Below are 7816 nucleotides of genomic sequence, written 5' to 3' on the forward strand. Positions count from 1 at the left end.
TTTTTCTCCTAATTTTCGAATTTTGGAGAATATTCTTTACATCCCTAATTTGAGTGTTGGACTATGAATCCTGAGATCAAGGTTTGAATCCCTGCTCAGCCATGGAAACCCACTGGGTGACCTTAAGTAAGTCACAGTCTCAGAAGAAGGGAAAAGCCAACCCTACTGAACAAATCTCACCAAGAAACCCCCATGATAGGATTGCCATAATTCAGAAACGACTTAAAGGTACACAGCAACAACAAATCCCAGATTCTATTCTTTCATCTTTATGAGTGTGGGGTGGGGGACAGGGGGGATAACTTTTATATTCTTAATATTTGTTCAGAAAATGTCTAGGCTTTAAGTGGCTATAGTCCATGGATTCTACATCTATATTTGTATCTCAAATTTGTAATAACAGAAACGCATTGTAAGCATCAGGCTAAATCTAGTGTTAGTCCCAATATCAATAGCTATAAGTGGTGATGAACAAGCCCCATTTGTTTCAGTGGGTCTGTTATAATTGGGATGAACATTTGATTTAGCCCACTATGTTTAGAGGTCAACAATTTTATAAGGTTGACTGTCTCTACCTTGAATTCAGTAGGACCTTCCCAAAAATAGAGAGGTACAGAATTTGTATGTAAACCAAAACTGCACACTAAGACTTTCCTAAGACCAGGGTCTACCAGAATCCATCATACCTTTCCCTAGTCCAGGATCAGGCCATGATGCACTCATGTTTAATGCTGCCTCTGATATCTCTGGCAGATTCTACCTGAGCCCCTCTTGTGAGGGATAGCCCACTTCCCCACACAAGCAGGAAGAAGAAACCATTTTGGATCATGTGGATGCTGCTTAGCCCAGATGTATCAACACCCTTTCTGCCTAGGCAAGGGGAAGCACTGCTCCAGGGGTCTAGGAGTCCAAGTAGATCACAAATTGAACATGATTCAACGGTGTGACGAGGCAGCCAATGCGATTTTAGGCTGCATCAATAGAAGTATAGTGTCTAAGTCAAAAGAAGTAATAGTGCCACTCTATTCTGCTTTGGTCAGGCCTCACCTGAAACACTTTCCAGTTTTGGGCACAACAATTCAAAAAGGAAGTTGACAAGCTGGTGCGTGTCCAAAGGAAGGCAACTAAAATGATGAAGGGGCTTGAAACCATGCCCTATGATGAACAACTTAGGGAGCTGGGGATGTTTAGCCTGGAGAAGAGAAGGTTAAGAGGTGATATGATATGATATGTTTAAATACTTGAAGGGATGTCTTATTGAGGAGGGAGCAAGGGTTTTTTTCCCTGCTGCTCCAGAGAACAGGCTCTGGAACAATGGATGCAAGCTGCAGGAAAAGAGATTCCACCTCAACATTAGGAGGAACTTCCTGACAGTAAGCGCTGTTCGCCTGTAGAACACATTCCCCTTGGAGAATGGTGGAGTCTCCTTCCTTGGAAGTCTTTAAACAGAAGCTGGATTACCATCTGTTGGGTATTCTTTGATTGAGAGTTCCTGCATGACAGGGGGTTGAACTGGATGGCCCTTGTAGTCTCTTTCAACTCTATAATTCTATGATTCTATGGATCCACCCACGTGGAACCTATGAGGCAACATGAAGAGACTAAATCTATACTCCCCTCAGAACTTGGAGAGTCTCTGTCAGTTGGAGTAGACCAGTGTTTCCCAAATCATGGTTCTCCAGGCATTTTGGACCTGAGCAACCAGAAGCTCTAGCCAGTTTGACCAACAGTTAGGAATTATGGGAGTAGAAGTCCAAGACATCTGGAGAACCAAATTTTGGGAACCATCTGAGTAGACAATGGAGCAATTATCTACTAGTGAAAGGCAGCTCCCTATATTTTCATAATACCAGGACTGGACCTATAATTAGGTCATGTGAATCAACCACAACCATAGTTTTATATGAAATTGTGTGTGTGTGTGTGTGTATTTAGAACTGAATGCACAGAACAGTGTGTTCATCCTTTTTGTCTTATTTGTCTAAGCTAAACTTTAGAAATAATTAATTTAAATTAAACAGAAATCTTATATACCTCACCATCGTGAGGACCTCTGTTGACAGGAGACCTATGTGTCTGCTCAGGCTGCTGTTCATGGGAAGTGCCTCCCTTTTGATAGTGATTTATCTTTAAACTAGATTTGGATTGAAATACTAAATGACAAAATCAGAGAATGTGATGAAATAAATAGACCAAAAATTAAAGGACAGAAATATAAATTAAAAGCATTAGCTGATGATTTAGTAACTTTTTTAGAAGATTCTTTAAATGGAATAAACAAACTGTTAGAAATACTAAAAGAATTTGGGAAGGATGCAGGATTCAAAATAAACAAAGAAAAAAAATTATGACAAAAATGACTAGAAAAGAAGAAAGAAACCTAATAGAGAAACTGGAATTTAGAAATTGAGAAAAAATGAAGTATTTGGGAATTTGGCTAACGAAGAGGAACACTGATTTATTTGACAACAATTATAAAAAAACATGGAAAACAGTAAAGAAAGACATGGAAAATTGGGCCAAGATGCAATTATCTATGTATGGAAGAATTTCAGCTATAAAGATGAGTGATCTTCCCAAACTGATGTTTCTGTTTCAGTAATTACCAATCATATTGAATGTTGAACCATTTAAACACTGGAAAAAAGACTTGTCAAATTTTATATGGATGGGGAAGAAATCAAGAGTAAAATAGAAATTATTAATAAAAAAGAAGGAGAAAGGAGGATACGGACTGCCAAATTAGAATTATACTATTTGGCAAGAAGTCTAACATGGATTGTAGATTGGCTAACATTAGAAAATGAGAGAATGTTAAGATTATAAGGATTTAATTCAGGATTCAGCTGGCATGTAGATTTATGGTATGGAAAAACAAAAGTTAACAGAGAATTTGAGAATCACTATATTAAAAAAGCATTATTGCAAATTTGGATGAAACAGAAATAAATACAGTTGTCTTTCCCAATTCGAGGGGATCCGTTCTGGACCCCCTTGTGAATTGGTAAAACTACAAATATTCAAAGACCTTTGGTTAAAATAGATGTGTGGGCCTTTGTGTGGTGCTGTTTGTGCTCCTCAGGACGCACACCATTTTGTCCATCCCCACTTGCTATCTGTGAAGGAACAAGGCTGTGGACTCCAAGTCCATGAACGGGGATGGACGAGTGTGTGTGTGTGTGTGTGTGTGTGTGTGTGTATACATATATCTATCCATTTAGGATTTCATCTCAAGAGGCTTTATTTGAAAAATGGGAGGGCACTGGGGGGGGAATGGTTAAAATATAAAGATTTGTTGAAAGAGGATGGGAAGGAAATCAAATCAAGAGAAGAACTAGAAGCAAACAGAATTACATGTAATTGGTTTACATATCAACAACTCAAAGAAAAATACAAAATGTACCAAACATTAGAAGGCTTTGAAAAAGAAGAAAGATATAGAAAAAATAATGAAGGAAAGATGTAAAAATAAGACAGCCAAATTCTACAAAAACTTATTAGACCAAGAATTAGAGGAAGAAATTATTAAAGAAGTTGTGTTAAAATGAGCTCATCATGTAGGACACACAAGACACCACTGAAAAACAATTTGATTCTGGGAAGCAAGTTATATTAGAAAACCCTAATGCCAATAACTAATCTAAAGCTTGTTGAACAAAAATATGCAATATGTAAAAACACACTGACCAAATGATAGATTCCTCCCACCATTGATTCCTCCCACCTTCTTGATAAAGTTTTGCTATGTTTGTATTTTAAGACTGCGTGAGAGATTTGGGTTTAGGTATTCCCCTTAAGTGCAAGTTGTGCGTTCAGGCTAGATGTGAATACAGCCAAGAGTCCCAAGTCCCATGGTTGATGTTTTTCACCTGGTTTTAGATTATTGTTGGCTTTGGGGACTTTACATTTCTTAATCAACAGATTTCAAATAAGAAATTGGCTGCAGTTTTCCCCAGCACAATCTGCAATGATTATTTTTCTCTTGTGATTTAATTATATATTCCCAAATTAATGTTCCCATAGCAATGTTAGCACTTCCACAATGCACATATGCAGCATTATTGAGAACTGCTAATTTATGCACTTCTTCTGCATCCTGGGACTGTGATAGGCACTGATGGTTTTTTAAGCTCCTGCTTCCAAATTTTCATTTTGGCTATTTATTGAGCGTGGAAGGACTGTGTCATTCCAAGGCCTGCTTTGGAGACCAGTGCAGACAGTGCAAGTGAAGCAGGAGCGGCTTCTGCAGTTCCCTAGCACTGAAACAGCATCTTAGTAGGACCAACTGCCTCACCTGTCTTTTAAACATCAAGAAAGAGTTTCTAACTTTACTTTTCACCACTGAAAGGACAGCCAATGTAATGTGGTGGTTGGACTAGGACATGGGAAATCTAAGTTCAAGTTCCCACTAAGCCATGAAACTCACTGGGTGATCTTGAGCCAATCACACTCCTTCAGCCCATGAAGGAGTGATGTGTATTTTTCTTTGAGCATGTTGAAGGAATGGTGTAACTAATATATTATGCCCATTACCCAAGAGGCATTTTCAATCTGTTCCTGTAAATGAGGTAATCTGCTGTAGAATCTGGTCAAATCAATTCATTTAAGTTAGGTGAAAAAGTTCTCCACTTTGTAGTTTGAGTTTGAGATTTTTCCCCCTTCATCCCTCCACATCCCACTTCTACAATGAAGAACAACTCTTTTAGTGGAACACAATTTTAGAAGAACCTGTTTTACATTAGGTCATGTTGTTGTTTCCTCCCTAGCCTACCAATGTCTGATCTGACTGGCAGTGTTCCTTTAGGGAAACACCTTCAGCTAGAGGTGTTTTCAGTCATTTTAAGTGAAGATGATAAGGGTCAAATCTGTGTTTACCACTGACATATAATCCTTTTCCATACATCTTTCAAGCAGCTTTTGAAACAGAAGTAGCTCTCAAAGTTAACCACTCTGCCAGCACTTGGGCCTTGAAACAGTTCCCCTCAGCAACTTATGTTGTTGTTAACAGTCTGTGAGTTTATCTTAACTCATGATGACCCTATAGATGAGACATCTCCAAGTTTTCCTATCCTCAACCATTCTGCTCAGCTCCTGCAGGTTCAGGTCTGTGACCTCCCTGACTGAGCTTAACCATCTGGCATGTGGTCTTCCTCTCTTTGTGCTACCTTTCCTAGCATTATTGTCTTTTTAAATACTTTCTCATGATGTGGCCAAAGTACAGCAGCCTCAGTTTAGTCATCTTGGCTTCCACTCAACTTTTTCTTAAAAGGCAGGAGGAATAGTAATACATATCTTGCCATTTTGTTTGTTGTGACCTCAATTTATGTGAACAGATAAAATGGATGTAAGGCTCATATCGTTGCCAATCTAAATACCAGAGAGGCCTTCTGTATCTTGAATGGTTGTGGGAAGAGGGAATTTCTGCACCTGTAACTTGTCATACAACCGGGTAACAAGCAACACCTGCTGAAATTCCCACTTTTGCACAACCATTACAGGAACAGGGATCCTCCCCAGTTTTCACTCTGGCAACCCTACCCATAATTGCTGTTAGGTTAGTTTTGAAATAGAATCTGAAATGGACCTTTAAAAAATAAAGTATAATCAATATTCTTTGGACAAACCCATTGTTTCAAACTACTTATTGTCTCTCATCTTAATTCTTATGGACCTATCATGGAATAGCAAATAGAAATAAGTTGTCCCTAAAGCTTTTTAGAGTTCACTAATGTTATCACTTCTAATTGGTGAGGAGAGCTATTTCAGGATAGCTATGCAGAAAGGAAGCTCAACATGTTTCTACTAGAGATAGTTTTGTTCACTAGTGACGACATACTATCACTGTCACCTAGGAAATGAAACATGTTGCCATGGGAACCCCAAGGCTGCATTATTACACATCCTCAAAATGTTGACACTTTGGGGAGGAGGGAGGCCTCAGTGTGTGTGTGTGTGTGTGTGTGTGTGTGTACAATATATCATTCTAAATATATTTTTAATCATTTGTGAAAAATGCAAGAAGTTCTTGTTTTGCTTGTTTGCTTAAAACTATGGATAAAATAGACCACAGTCTTGGGAGAGAAAAATATCTACACTATATATCTTGAATTAAAAGACCATATATGCTACTGTATATGCTAAAACACTCTGGAAAGTTATGTTGGTGAAATATGGGTTTCATGGGGCAGGGAGCATTATTGGTTAATTACTTGCATAATTATTTTATCTAGATTGAAGAGACCAACATTATTTGTTTTTTCATAAGCCTTATATATTCTTAGAAGAAGAAGCTTCTAGATTATAGAGGGCAGTTCAGTTCATTTTGTGTATCACTATGACTTTTTTTTTACAATTTAAAAACAAAAAAGACATTTACAATTTTGAAAAAGGAGAAAATTCACTAGACTAGAAGTCTTGCAAAAATGATTGCTTCCTCAGATAATTCCAGGAAGTTCCAAATGTGGTTGCCATTAATCAAAGCAAAGCCTGGGCAAGGCTAAACATAAATCATTTCCAGCATTCCTAGGCTTTGATTCTTCAGAGCTTCAGTCAGCCCAATTGCCCCCTTTGGTGCCTTTGCCAGTTAGGACTGTGCTTTAACCTTAACATGGATAAATCCAGATCTAACCCGATGTTCTAAACATTAGTTAACTATTCCATTTGAGTTAGTATACAGCTATACCTTGTTTAACAAGACTGATGTGTTCAGGATTTTCTGCAAAGAAGTTTACAATCTGTAAGCCAATTGCCCCAACAAACTGGGTACTCATTTTACCAACCTACAAAAAGATGGAAGGCTGAGTCAACCTTGGAGCCCTGGGATCAAACTCACAATGTTGTGGCTGCAGTACTGGCATTTAACCACTGCACCACCAAGGCTCAAAGGGAAAACCAGGGCAAAAAATGCATTTTAAGGGTGGGGGTATACCCTGATTCTGGTACTGAACAGAGCAGACATTTTCTGGTCTATTTGCACCAGAACTGGGGTTGGGGCTGTGCATTATCCAGTCTTCCCACAGAGGATGAGGGGAGGGCATTTTATCTGAGCCAAGCAGACAGGGCCCAGGTCAAGCAATCCTTGCATAAGTTTAAAAAAAAAAATACATTTTAAACCTAGAGACCACTTGAAGGCTTCTTCCAAAATGCATCCAGGGATTATTCTTTTCCCCAACAGACTCCACTTATGATTGTCATTTTATTGCTCAAACATACAGATCTATGCCTTTTCAACATGTTGGGAATAAATGATGAAGGAAGTTTGTTTACTGTCCTCTGTTTTGCTTTTTCATGCATGCCCAGTAAGGGATTCTAGAGGTGGCTGTTTGCCTGTTCTAGGGATGTGCATACAGTTATAATAGAAAAAGCCTTTCCACAGCTCAAGATTTGTTTATTGCACTGTTTACCAAAGACACACTGCTGCAACATGAAAACAAAACTGTGTGTTCCTCAAACCTTCCTTTACCTTCTTCTCAGTGCTGATGCCTTAAAAAAAACAACAACTTCCAGCTAGATGAAAGAGGAGCTGAGCAGGCATAAAAAGCCTTTGTAAAGAGGAGCTTTATTGTCAGATGCATTGTTAACTGAGGTATGCCTGTATTTATGGACTTCTGCTTCTTAGCCAGTGTTATCATAATTGTTTTGAGAAGCTCCATAGCAAAATATGTTGATACTAACCTAAGGCTGCTTAACTGAAAAGGAAGGCTGAAAATGATGATAATTATCAACCACTTTTTCTGAACAGGGCTGAATATTACACGTGGTCATACCATATAATAATAATAATAATAATAATAATAATAATAATAATAATAATAAT

The 7816-nt window shown here is 38.2% G+C and overlaps 1 protein-coding gene across 4 annotated transcripts in view; it reads left to right on the forward strand.

Moving 5' to 3' along the window:
- PDE10A (phosphodiesterase 10A) overlaps positions 1-7816 on the forward strand; it is a 398987-nt gene that overhangs the window by 46336 nt on the left and 344835 nt on the right. The window lies entirely within an intron of this gene.

Source organism: Sceloporus undulatus, chromosome 1, assembly GCF_019175285.1.
Source record: "Sceloporus undulatus isolate JIND9_A2432 ecotype Alabama chromosome 1, SceUnd_v1.1, whole genome shotgun sequence".
NCBI classification, from domain to species: domain Eukaryota; kingdom Metazoa; phylum Chordata; class Lepidosauria; order Squamata; family Phrynosomatidae; genus Sceloporus; species Sceloporus undulatus.